This window comes from Saimiri boliviensis, chromosome 14 (assembly GCF_048565385.1).
Source record: "Saimiri boliviensis isolate mSaiBol1 chromosome 14, mSaiBol1.pri, whole genome shotgun sequence".
NCBI lineage: Eukaryota > Metazoa > Chordata > Mammalia > Primates > Cebidae > Saimiri > Saimiri boliviensis.
In genome coordinates this window covers 1,473,809-1,486,780 of record NC_133462.1, presented here as the reverse complement: position 1 = coordinate 1,486,780, position 12,972 = coordinate 1,473,809, and the positions used below count along the sequence as shown (strand labels likewise).

Here is a 12,972-nt window from a genome sequence, read left to right as displayed (position 1 = left end):
TTGCTACAAACTTGTACAGCATATTACTGTACTGAATACTGTAGGCTGTTGGAACATACGGTAAGTAATTGTTTTTAAGTATATCTAAACAGAAAAGGTAAAGTAAAAATACAATATGAAAGAAAAAATGATAGACCCACATGGAGAACTTACCATGAATGGAGCTTACAGTACTGAAAGTTGCTTTAGGTGAGTCAATGAGTGGTGGTTGAATGTGAAGGCCTAGGATGTTACTGTACTGTAGACTTTATAGATACCATATGCTTAGGCAACACTAAGTAGTAGTATTTTTCAGACAGAATCTTGCTCTGTTGCCCAGGCTGAAGTGCAGTGGTACAGTCATGGCTCACTGCAACCTCCACCTCTTGGTTCAAGGGATTCTCCTGCCTCAGCTTCCCAAGTAGCTGGGATTACATACCCTAATTTTTGTATTTTTAGTAGAGAACGGGGTCTTACCATGTTGGCTAGGCTAGTCTCAAACTCCTGACCTCAAGTGAGCCATCTGCCTTGGCCTCCTAAAGTGCTGGGATTACAGGCATAAGTCATCATGCCAAGCTGGACAAAATTATAGAATATTTTTTTCTTTAATATATTAGCTGACCCATTTTTTACTTTATAAGCTTGTATTTTTAAAAACTTTGAATATTTTGTAATGTTTTGCTTAAAACTTTGTATAACTGTACAAAAATATTTTTTATATCCTAACTCCTTAAACTTATTTTTGTTAAAAACTAAGTCACATTCATCTAGGCCTCCACAGGATCAGGATAATGTCATTGTCTTCTACCCTCCACGTCCTGATCCAGAAAGTTTTCTGGGGCAATAACACACATGGAGCTGTCATCTCCTAAAATAACAATGCCTTTTTTTGAAATACTTCCTGAAGGACCCGCCTGAGGCTGTCTTACAGTTTGTGTTTGTATGTATATGCACGCAACTCCATATATACTCTAATGTTGGAGAACACCTAATGATAAAAAATGTAGTACACTAAGAACATAAGCTAGTAACTAGTATGTACTGTACATTATTGTATATGTTATAGTTGTATATGACTGGCAGCACAATAGGTTTGTTTATACCAGCATCACCATGAACATGTGATTAATACATTGCCTTGGGGCCGGGCACACTGGCTCACGCCTGTAATGCCAGTACTTTGGGAGGATGAAGCAGGCAGATCACGAGGTCAAGGGATCAAGACCATCCTGGCCAACATGGTAAAACCCCCTCTCGGCCGGGCGCGGTGGCTCAAGCCTGTAATCCCAGCACTTTGGGAGGCCGAGGCGGGTGGATCACAAGGTCGAGAGATCGAGACCATCTTGGTCAACATGGTGAAACCCCGTCTTCACTAAAAATACAAAAAACTAGCTGGGCGTGGTGGCGCGTGCCTGTAATCCCAGCGACTTAGGAGGCTGAGACAGAATTGCCTGAGCCCAGGAGGCGGAGGTTGCGGTGAGCCGAGATCGCGCCATTGCACTCCAGCCTGGGTAACAAGAGCGAAACTCCGTCTCAAAAAAACAAACAAACAAACAAACAAAAAACCCTCTCTACTAAAAATACAAAAATTAGCTGGGCATGGTGGCGCACGCCAGTAGTCCTAGCTACTCAGGAGGCTGAGGTAGGAGAATTGCTTGAACTTAGGAGGCGGAGGTTGCGGTGAGCCGAGATCGTGCCATTTCACTGCAGCCTGGGTAACAAGAGTGAAACTCCATCTCAAAAAAAAAAAAAAAAAAAAGTAGGAAACAAAAAAATTCAGAAGGAGCCAAATCAGGACTGTTTGGTGGATCCCTTAGGATTTTGCATCAAAATTCTCATAAATTGCAGTTATTTGATGAGAGGAATGAGCAGGAACATTATAGTGAAAAAGGATTCCTGGTGAAGTTTCCCAGGGGTTTTCTGCCAGCGTTAGCTAACTTTCTCAAAACTCTCAGGCCGGGCACAGTGACTCATGCCTTTAATCTCAGCACTTTGGGAGGCCAAGGTGGGCGGATCACCTGAGGTCAGAAGTTTGAGACCAGCCTGACCAATATGGAGAAACCCTGTCTCTACTAAAAAATACAAAAATTAGCCAGGCATGGTGGCTCATGCCTGCAATCCCAGCTCTTCGGGAGACTGAGGCAGGAGAATCGCTTGAACCCGGAAGATGGAGGTTGCAGTGAGCTGAGGTCATGCCATTGCACTCCAGCCTGGGCAACAAGAGTGAAACTTCATCTCAAACTCTCATAATCAGATGTTATTGTTCTTTCACCGTCTACCAGGCCAACAAGCAAAATACTTGGAGCATCCCAAAAAACTTGCTGTGACCTTTGCTCTTGATTTGCTTTGGCTGGACCACTTCTGATGCTTGGTAGCTCTTGCTTTGATTGTGATTGTGATATAAAGCCATGTTTCATCTCTTATACAGTTCTTCAAAGAAATGCTTCAGCATCTTGATCCTGCTTGTTTAACATTTACATTGAAGGTTCTTTTGTCTGCAGCTTAAACGGATTCAGTGGCTTTGGCACCCATTGAGTGGAAAGTTTACACAACTTTAATTTTTCAGTCACAATTTGTGTAAGCTGAACCAATTCAGATGTCTGTGGTGTCATTGTTTCTGCTATTAATCATCGGTTTTCTTCAATTAGGTAATGAACAAGATGAATTTCTTCCTTCAACTTTAGCTGAATTCACATTCTTCTGATAGAAGCTGTTTTCAAAGTGATGCCATTCTTAGTGCCTCAAACTAGGTCCTGTTCATACATGTTGTAACAAGTTTTGATGTAAAAAATTGAAATCCATACATAATTTTTTCCGTTTCTTTTGTTTTGTTTTGGTTTGTTTTTTTTGACGGAGTCTCAGTCTGTTGCCAGACTGGAGTGCAGAGGTGTGATCTCGGCTTACTGCAACGTCTGCTTCCCAAGTTCAAGTGATTCTTCTGTGTCAGCCTCCCAAGTAGCTGGGATTACAGGTGCCCACAACCATGCCTGACTAATTCTTGTATTTTCAGTAGAGATGGGCTTTCACCATGTTGGCCAGGCTCATCTCGACTCCTGACCACAGCTGATCCACCTGCCTCAGCCTTCCAGAGTGCTGGGATTATAGGCATGAGCTACTGTGCCTGGCCAATTTTTTAACCTATATTTTTCATGAAACATTTGAAGACTTACGTTCTAGATACTCCTTATCAGCTATGTGGTTTTCAAATACTTTCTCCCATTGAGTCTGTTTTCTTTTCTTTCTTTTTTTTTTTTCTTTTTTCAAGATGCGGTTTCACCATGATGGCCAGGCTGGTCTTGAATTCCTGACCTCAGGTGATCCACCCACCTCAGCCTCCCAAATTGCTAGGATTACAGGTGTGAGCCACCATGCCCAGCTCATTGAGTCTGTTTTCTTTTCACCCTGTCCATTATGTCATGTTTTGCACAGGAGCTTTAAATTTCAATGGAATCAAATATATCTATAAGTCTTTCATGCATTTGAGTTCATTTTAGCAAGTTAATTGTTTTGCATTAATTCTTTTTAACATTAAAGAATAATGTTTTTGCCCAGCATTAAAATTAAGGACGTTGCTAGAGGCTTGTCAGTTCCAATTTTGGAGCAGCTGATTAAGTTCACATGCCCAGCCACTCTCAAACTCTGGGCCATAATATGTGAGACCTAATTACCCAACGCCCAGGAGTCAGATATCGAGGAACAGCTCCTGTGCCCAGGAGCTTATAAAATTTTTCACATTGGCCAGTGCACAGGGAGCCCTGAAAACCTAGCTAACCCCAATCCACAAGGCATATACAAACTGCCCCCTGCAGCTCCAGTTTGCTGTTACCTTGAGCTCCCTCCTAACTGTTGCAGCCCTGCCCATGTCCTTTGGTTTCAAGGTGTAAGTACCGAAGTGGTCTGCATTTTATGAGTATCATTATGACATGTCCTGACATCAGAAAAACACCTTTATATCTTAAGACTATACAACTGCCGGGCACGGTGGCTCAAGCCTGTAATCCCAGCACTTTGGGAGGCCGAGGTGGGTGGATCACGAGGTCAAGAGATCGAGACCATCCTGGTGAACATGGTGAAACACTGTCTCTACTAAAAATACAAAAAATTGGCTGGGCATGGTGACGCGTGCCTGTAATCCCAGCTACTCAGGAGGCTGAGGCAGGAGAATTGCCTGAACCCAGGAGGTGGAGGTTGCGGTGAGCCGAGATCGTGCCATTGCACTCCAGCCTGGGCAACAAGAGCGAAACTCCGTCTCAAAAAAAAAAAAAAAAGACTATACAACTAATAGAATATGAGTGCCACAAATGTTAGAAAGCCTTTAGCCTAACTTTACTGAGCACAAGTTAAGTTCATCCTGTAGAAAGTCCTTAGGAATGCAGGCAGTATGTTTTTCCCTTTGTTAACTGTTCAAAAATAGCAAAGCTCTATCAAGCTTGTCCTACCCACCTTATTTTGTTGTTTTGTTTTGTTTTAGGCTTTTACCCTGAAGCCATGGTTTTGTTTCTGTCACCAGTAATAAATAAGTGGAAAACAGGAATGAGTTGAGAAAGGGGCTTTACTGGCCCAGCTGGGAATAAGCTAAGAACCCACTACTGTATTCTTTCCCTTGGACAACCCTGTGTTTGCTTGTTGAGGGAGATCTTAGCTTGAAATTGAATCTCACATCTAAACATCCACAGAAGGGAGATTTTTTTATAATTGTCAGATATATGGGAAGTCTTTATGAATGATATTGCACTTTCTGACCTGTCTAGGGCCCTTCCAGAGTTAAGTTGCTGAAAGTGTCTATTGCTGAAGACTCCTGCCATTAGCTGGCATGGTGCCACAGTGTGTATCACCTTAGTCACCTTAAATTACTTAGAGAGTGATTAAATAGTTTTTAAAAATATTGGATGGGGTGGATGCATAGATTGCTGTGTTCTCTACTTTTGTCTGGAGTATTCAGTCATTTGTTCCCTTTGGGGGGCCTCATTCCTATTCACCTGACTGCTTTGGGTGTGGATATCACCCAATTTTGGACAGAGAACACAGGCCAACTTCAGCTGGCAGCTTGTAGAGATTTCCTTTCTTCAGAGATATTATTAGTTGTCTGATAATGTTGATGATAAATTTTCTACCTTTCAAGCTGCCCAACCCAGTCAGTTTTCACCTAAGCATTGCCTTCCCCCCTCCACCCCGCCGATGATAAAGGTCATATTGTTTAAGCTACATTTACTCCTGGGGTTCTGTTCACCGTGTGCTGTGGATTGAGAGCAGAATTACTCTTTGCCAGAATGAAAAAGTGATGTGAGACATACTACAGCAGTGCATTAGTCTTAGTTTCCATTGCTTATGACAAAATGCCTTAAACTGGGTAATTTGTAGAGAAAAGAAATTTATTTCTTACTGTTGTTTTGTTTTGCCTTTTTGTTTGTTTGTTTACTTTGTTTTTAGAGACAGGATCTCACTCTGACCCCTAAGCTGGAGTGCAGTGGCATGATCATAGCTCACTGCCACCTGGAATCCCTGGGCTCAAATGATCTTCCTGCCTCAGCCTCCAAAGTAGACTGAGGGACTACAGGTGAGCACCACCACACTTGGCTACTGTTACTATTATTTTGACCAGATTTAATATAGAAAGTATAGCACCTGTTACCTACCAGGAATAGATGAGGATGATCAGGTACATTTATATTTGAATCTGAGTGTTTAAGGTGGGCGTCCTCAAAATACGGACTGCGGACCGCATGTGGCCCCCTGAGGCCATTTATCCGCTCCTCACCCCCCCACCCACCGCCGCACTTCAGGAAAGGGCACCTCTTTCATTGATGGTCAGTGAGAGGAGCACAGTATGTGGCGGCCCTCCAACAGTCTGAGGGACAGTGAACTGGCCCCCTGTGTAAAAAGTTTGGGGATGCCTGGTTTAAGGGTATGGCAAGATATTAGACACTACCTTTTCTCATAAGACACTCAGTGATCTGAATTGAGGAACTTCTAGTTTTAGCTCTCCCCTCTTCCTGGAAACCCCTATCTACTTTCCTATGTATTTGACTACTTAAGGTAGCTTATACAAGTAGAATCATACAAATATAGTTGTTTTGTGACTGGCCTACTTCACTTACAATAAGTCCTCAAGTTTTTCCATGTTGTTGCATGTGTCAAAATTTCCTTCCTTGTTAAGGCTGAATAATACTGCATTGTATATATATTTTCTTTATCCAGTCATTGATCAGTAAACACTTGGATTGTGTCCACATTCTGGCTACTAGAAATAATAATGCTGTGAACATGGGTGTAGAACTATCTTTATGAAGCCCTACTTTAATTTCTTTTTGTATATACCCAGAAGTAAAATAACTGGATCACATGTAATTCAATTAAAAAAATATGTTATTTTTAAATGATTTTTTTTGAGACAGGGTATTGCTGTGTGCCCAGGCTGGAGTAAGTGGCATGGTCACAGCTCACTGCAGCCTTAACATCCTGGGCTCAAGAGATCCTCTTGTCTTAGATTTCCAAGTAGCTGGGACTACAGGTGTGCACCACCATGCCTGGTGAATTTTTTAACTTTTTGAGGCAAAGGTCTTCCTCTGGCACCCAGGCTGGAGTGTTGCAGTGGTGTTATCTCAGCTCACCACAGTCCAATACCACGCTCAAGTGATCCTCCCACCTCAGCCTCCTGAGTAACTGGGATCACAGGTGCACAGCCACCATGGTGGCTGCATTATTTTACAGTCTCATCAAAAGGCACATGTTTCTAATTTTTCCACATCCTTGATCACACTTGTTGTCTTCTTTTTCTTTTAATTGTAGCTACTCTGTTCAAATGGATTTTGATTGAAAACATTTGGTATGGCTTTTAGGAGACTTTATTTTAATTTCCTATACTTTTTGACCCATAGTTTTATTGTGGAAAAAGGTGCCCTGTAGCTCCCTATCTGGGTCAGTCTAATCACCTTTTGTCATTCAGGATTTATCATCTGAGGTTCACACCAACATGTATACAAGTGGCATGCCTTAGTCTGCTTTGTGCTTCTATAGCAGAATACCACAGACTGGGTAATTTACAAAGAAGAGACATTTATTGGCTTATAGTTCTAGAGGCTGGGAAGTCTAATACCAAGATACCAGCATCTGGTGAGGGTTTTCTCGCTGAATTATAACATGACAGAAGGCATCAAATGGCAGAAGGGCAAAGAGAGCAAGGGGGAATAAGAACCTATTGTGATGAGAGCATGAATCCACCTATGAGGATGGAGCCCTCATGATCTAAATCAGGCGTCCCCAAACTTTTTACACAGGGGGCCAGTTCACTGTCCCTCAGACCGTTGGAGGGCCGCCACATACTGTGCTCCTCTCTCTGACCACCAATGAAAGAGGGGCCCCTTCCTGAAGTGCAATGAAGAGGGGCCCCTTCCTGAAATGGCCTCAGGGGGCCGCATGCGGACGCCTGATCTAAATGCCTCTTAAAGGTTCCACCTCTTGAGACTGTCACAATGGCAATTAGATTTCAGCGTGAGTTTGGAGAAGACAAATGTTTAAAACATGTAAGTTACATAACTCTGGGTCATCTGCGTATGAAATAATTCTAAATTCCTCTGTGAATACTTGCTAGTCTTATTTGGCTTTAGGAAAATCTGTAGTTGCAGCTGTTAATTCAGCATGGGTCCAAGGTTTATGTCTGACAGTTGTCTACATACTTGGCTCTTCAAAGTACAGATCTTTAGAGGTAATTGGCATTTTGGAATTTTAGGGTATTAGTTGGGAAAATGTAGGGGGCCTGGGCAAAGGGTAGAGGGGGGAGGAAGTGCAGAAGGAGAAAGATTAGAAGGGTAAAGGGGAAGTGGAAGAGCTAGATGTAAGGCAGCAACTGGAGGAAAAGGAGGGGAAGGAAATTAGTTTTTGCTTAATTAGTTTTGCTAAATCATTCAATGGCTTTGTTCAAGGAAATATCTACTGAAACTATTTTTGATTCAGAACCTTGGAGATTGTACAAATAAAATTCATTCCAATAAAAAACTGCCCACTGGGCCTGTAAATTTTGTTTCCTTTCTTTTCTAATGCATCTCTAAAACTAAGTTGTGTTTGTTTGTTTGTTTCCAACTGAAATGTTCCTCCCAGTAAGCAATGAAGGCAAAAATTACCCTGGTGAAGTTATGCCACTTAGAAACCTAAACACTAGCCCGAGCCGGCAGGAAGCTGGTCTGACCACTCCAGGTGGCTATGACTGCAGGGAGGATTTCTGCCACTCCACAGCGCCCAGCAAGAACATCTGGAAGAAATACGAGCTGGTGCCATCGCCCCTCACGTCGCCGCCCTGGGGCTTGGTTCCCGGAGCAGGGGACCCGGGACCCGGGATTGGGCCCCTCAGACCTGGCCTGGAGGGTGCGCCGGAGACTAAGCAGAATCCCGGGGCCACGCGAAAGGTTGGGGCAGGAACTATGTCTCCATCATCCGCTGGGACTGCATGTGGAGTGGCTTCTCGGCCCGAGAACGGCTGGAGAGAGCGGTGGGTGACCCACGGGAACCTGCTGAAGGCCTCCGCCACCCCGGACTGCACTCCCGGCCTCGAAGCCTGCAACCCGGCACCCGCCGCCCCTAGTCCCCTGGGCGAACCCGAGACCCAGGCCTGCTCCGGGTCCCAGAGCCCAGGTGACTCGGAGAATGAAGAAATCGATGTTGTGACAGTAGAGAAGAGGCAGTTTCTGGGTATTCGGAAGCCGGTCACCGTCACGGTGCAAGCAGACCCCCTGGATCCCTGCATGAAGCACTTCCACACCTCCCACCATCAGCAACCGCACAACTATGCTGCCCGTTTTCCTCTGGAAAGCTGCTCCCAAGAAGAGGCTCCAGAGAGGGGTCCCCAAGAGGAGGCTCTGGAGAAAGATGCTGCAGGGGAAAAGGAAAATGAGGAGGATGAAGAGATTGTGAGGCCCTCACCTGCGGAAAGTGAGGCTACCCAGTCCTGCCACCCCAAGAACCACAACTTTCTGGAGCGCAAGAGGCGGAATGATCTGCGTTCGCGGTTCTTGGCCCTGAGGGACCAGGTGCCCACCCTGGCCATGTGCTGCTCTAAGGCCCGTAAAGTAGCGATCCTAATCAAGGCCTTGGAATACTTGCAAGCCCTTGTGGTGGCTGAGAAGTGGATGGCTATGGAGAAAAGGCAGCTCCGATGCCAGCAGCAGCAATTGCAGAAACGAATTGCATGCGTCAGTGGCTACTGATCAGAAAGCCTCACTGTTCTGTCTTAACAAAGACACAAGTTTATTTTTATTTTTATTTTATTTTATTTTATTTTTATTATTATTATTTTTTGAGACGGAGTTTCGCTCTTATTACCCAGGCTGGAGTGCAATGGCGCGATCTCGGCTCACCGCAACCTCCGCCTCCTGGGTTCAGGCAATTCTCCTGCCTCAGCCTCCTGAGTAGCTGGGATTACAGGCACGCGCCACCATGCCCAGCTAATTTTTTGTATTTTTAGTAGAGACGGGGTTTTACCATGGTGACCAGGATGGTCTTGATCTCTTGACCTCATGATCCACCCGTCTCGGCCTCCCAAAGTGCTGGGATTACAGGCTTGAGCCACCGCGCCGGGCCCACAAGTTTATTTTTTAACCTCCCTCTCCCCTTTAGTAATTTGCACATTTTGGTTATGGCAAGACAGTAGATCCCAGAATGCATTGCAGCCGGCGCACACACAATAAAGGTTTGCATTCTTGGAAACCTTGAAACTCGGCTCTCCCTCTTCCCTGACTCATGGGAGTGCCATACGTTCTCTGGAGCCTTTGGCTTCCAAGAAGGCAGCTGACTGAGGAGCCTTGGGGTCTGCCTAGCTGACTAGCTCCAAAGAAAAGGCTGACAGATGCTATGCAACAGGTGGTGGATGTTGTCAGGGGCTCCAGCCTGCATGAAATCTCACACCTTGCATGAGCTTTAGGCTAGGAAAGGATACTCCCAACTGGTGTCTCTGGGGTGATGCAAGGACAGCTGGGCCTGAATACTCTCCCTGAGGCTCCTTTTTCCAGAAGACACTTGAGTTGTCTTAGGTAACTAGAAGCTCGCAGAGTTGATTAACATGGACTGTCAGACACTTTACAGTAGCTGAGGAGTTGGAAACCTTTAATATATATATAATGATGTCAGCTGACCCCTTTCCTCCCACTCTAAATGCTGCGACCCTGGGAACATTTAAAGAGCTTGGCCTCTAGATTCTTTGAGTCAGAGCCCTCTGGGCCCTCTCCTCTGAGGGAGGGACCTTTCTTTCCTCACAAGGGACTTTTTTGTTTCATTATGCCTTTGTTATGCAGTGGGCTCTACAGCACCGTTTCCCACAGGTCAGAAGTATTTCCCCAAGACAGGGAAATGGGTCCTAGCCTGGGGCCTGGGGAAAGCTTGGAGTCCTGGCTCGGGAACCTGATCCCTGCCCACGTGTTTTCGGAGGGGCACTTGAGGCCCCATCTTTTCTCGAAGCAGGTGTAAGACACCTCAGAGGGAGAACTGTACTGCTTCCTCCTCCCACCTGCTGGTCATTTAAACCCTTGACCAGCAAGTTTGAAGTTCTGGAACCATGCAAATATGTCCTTGTGCAACGCCAAGGAGCTTGCTGGCTCTGCGGCCACCTTTGAGCCCCGGCTAGCCTGCCATGAATCAGATCTCTTTCCCATAATCTGAGCCTTTCTGAAGTTTTGGGGAGAGCCCTTCTGGATCCAGTGCTCCAGAAGGTGGACTCGCTTCTGGTGGGTTTTAAAGGAGCCCCCAGGAGATATGCTCAGCTAACCATGATGAATCCATCATTGTTGCCTCAGCTGGATTTGGCAGCTCCAAGTGGAATCCAGGTGCAGCCTCCAGTCTGAGAAAATCACCCAACCTAGCAGTTGTCATGTGGGTAACCACAGGCATCTCTAGGCCTGTCTTGGAAGAAGGACCAGCAGCCCCTCCAGAACTCTGCCCAGGACAGCAGGTGCCTTCTGGCTCTGGGTTTGGAAGTTGGGGTGAATAAGGGGTGGTAAGTACTATATGTGGCTCTAGAAAACCAGCTGCTACTTCCAAATCTATTTTCCATAATGGTTTCTTTCTGAGGTTGCTTCTTGGCCTCAAAGGACCCCAGGGGATGTTTGGAAATAGCCTCTCTACCCTTCTGGAGCATGGTTTACAAAAGCCAGCTGACTTTGGAACTGTCTATGGAGGACAGTTTGGGTGTAGGTGTAGGGGCATTTAAGGACATGAGCTATGACCAGAACTCCACTTGAGAAAAATAGTTTATCTTCATTTCCTTGAACAGTGTCTGGGAGCATTCCGAGCTCAAACGTACCCAGACATATATATATATATATATATATATATATTTTTTTTTTTTTTTTTTTTTTTTTGAGACAGCGTTTCGCTCTTGTTACCCAGGCTGGAGTGCAATGGCATGATCTCGGCTCACCGCAACCTCTGCCTCCTGGGTTCAGGCAATTCTCCTGCCTCAGCCTCCTGAGTAGCTGGGATTACAGGCACGCGCCACCATGCCCAGCTAATTTTTTGTATTTTTAGTAGAGACGGGGTTTCACCATGTTGACCAGGATGGTCTTGATCTCTTGACCTCGCGATCCACCCGCCTTGGACTCCCAAAGTGCTGGGATTACAGGCTTGAGCCACCGCGCCCGGCCCCCAGACATATTTTTGATAAGGCATGGAAATCTGGCCAATTTTTGTGCCTGCAATTTTGATAAACAACTTCAAGGATGAGGTTACATAATGAAGGCATAGTTCCAAGGGGAGGAGGTCTGCGCCTGTCCTCATATGAAACATATAAAAGACATCTAACAAAAACCAAGTGTGAGAAGGGAGCGCTGCAACTGTATTACATTAACCCGTGCTGCTATTTGCCAGTGTTAGTGTGAAGAAAGGAAGCGCTACGACTGTCTTGCGATATCCCGTGCTGCTGTTTGCCGGTGTTGATGTGCAGAAGGGGCTCTTCTGGGTATGGTACCTTGTAAATAACTTTCTCATTTCCATTTTTATCCTGTACCTCCATTCTGTAAATAAATTCTTTCATTTCTATCTCTATCCTGGCTGGTGTTTTTCCTTCTCACGAACTTGCCTCTTTAAAAAGAAAAATCCAAGCTTGGTACTTCGGTCAGAAACTGAAACAGTAGGTTACGGATGTCTCACCTGAATAGCTTGTGTTTTATAAGCTGCTGTTTGGTATCATGCTGAGGGGAGTCTTTTTTTTTTTTTTTTAATTGTATTTTTGTATGCCCTTTGCAAAGTGGTGTTAACTGTTTTTGTACAAGAAAAAAAAAACTCTTGGGCAATTCAAAAAAATAAAAGAAACCTAAACCCTAGAATTATGATTGTAATGAAAGTGCATGTAATATGTAGGAGATTTTCCTGGAAGAGGAGAGGATTTCAATTTAGACAATCCCATAAGTCTTTTTTTTCTTCTTTTTATTTTGATTTATTTATTTCTTACAATCCCATAAATCTTGCACTGTCTGAGAGGAGTGTAATGACTATGTACCTTTGACCTGGTTCCTACAGCATGATAGGTGGCTACTTCCCCACCAGAACCTGACAATCTTTACACCTCAGCCTGCAGAAATATAATCAATGCCTAATTCTCTGGACCAAAAAAAAGGTAAGAGGATGTTATCCTATCTTATCGGTGACCCAAACCAAAGTCTGTCCAAACAGTAACCAATCTGTTGAGAGTCAGAAAACTCTCGGTCTGTGACATCAGCTGAAATATGTCACTAGACCCTATGCTTGAGGTTTTTTGTTTTTGTTTTTGTTTTTGTTTTTTGAGACGGAGTTTTGTTCATGTCATCCAGGCTGCAGTGCAATGGCATCATCTTGGCTCACCACAACCTCTGCCTCCTGGGTTCAAGCAATTCTCCTGCCTCGGCCTCCTGAGTAGCTGGGATTAAAGGCGTGTGCCAGCACGCCCAGCTAATTTTGTATTTTTTGATAGAGACAGGATTTCTCCATGTTGGTCTGCCTGTTCTCAAACTCCCAACCTCTGGTGTTCTGCTC

The 12,972-nt window shown here is 44.8% G+C and overlaps 1 pseudogene; it reads left to right on the top strand.

Moving 5' to 3' along the window:
- The first annotated feature begins 1 nt into the window (after window position 1).
- LOC101040663 (protein L-Myc pseudogene) lies at window positions 2–12,138 on the top strand (annotated as a pseudogene).
- The last annotated feature ends 834 nt before the right edge of the window (window positions 12,139–12,972 follow it).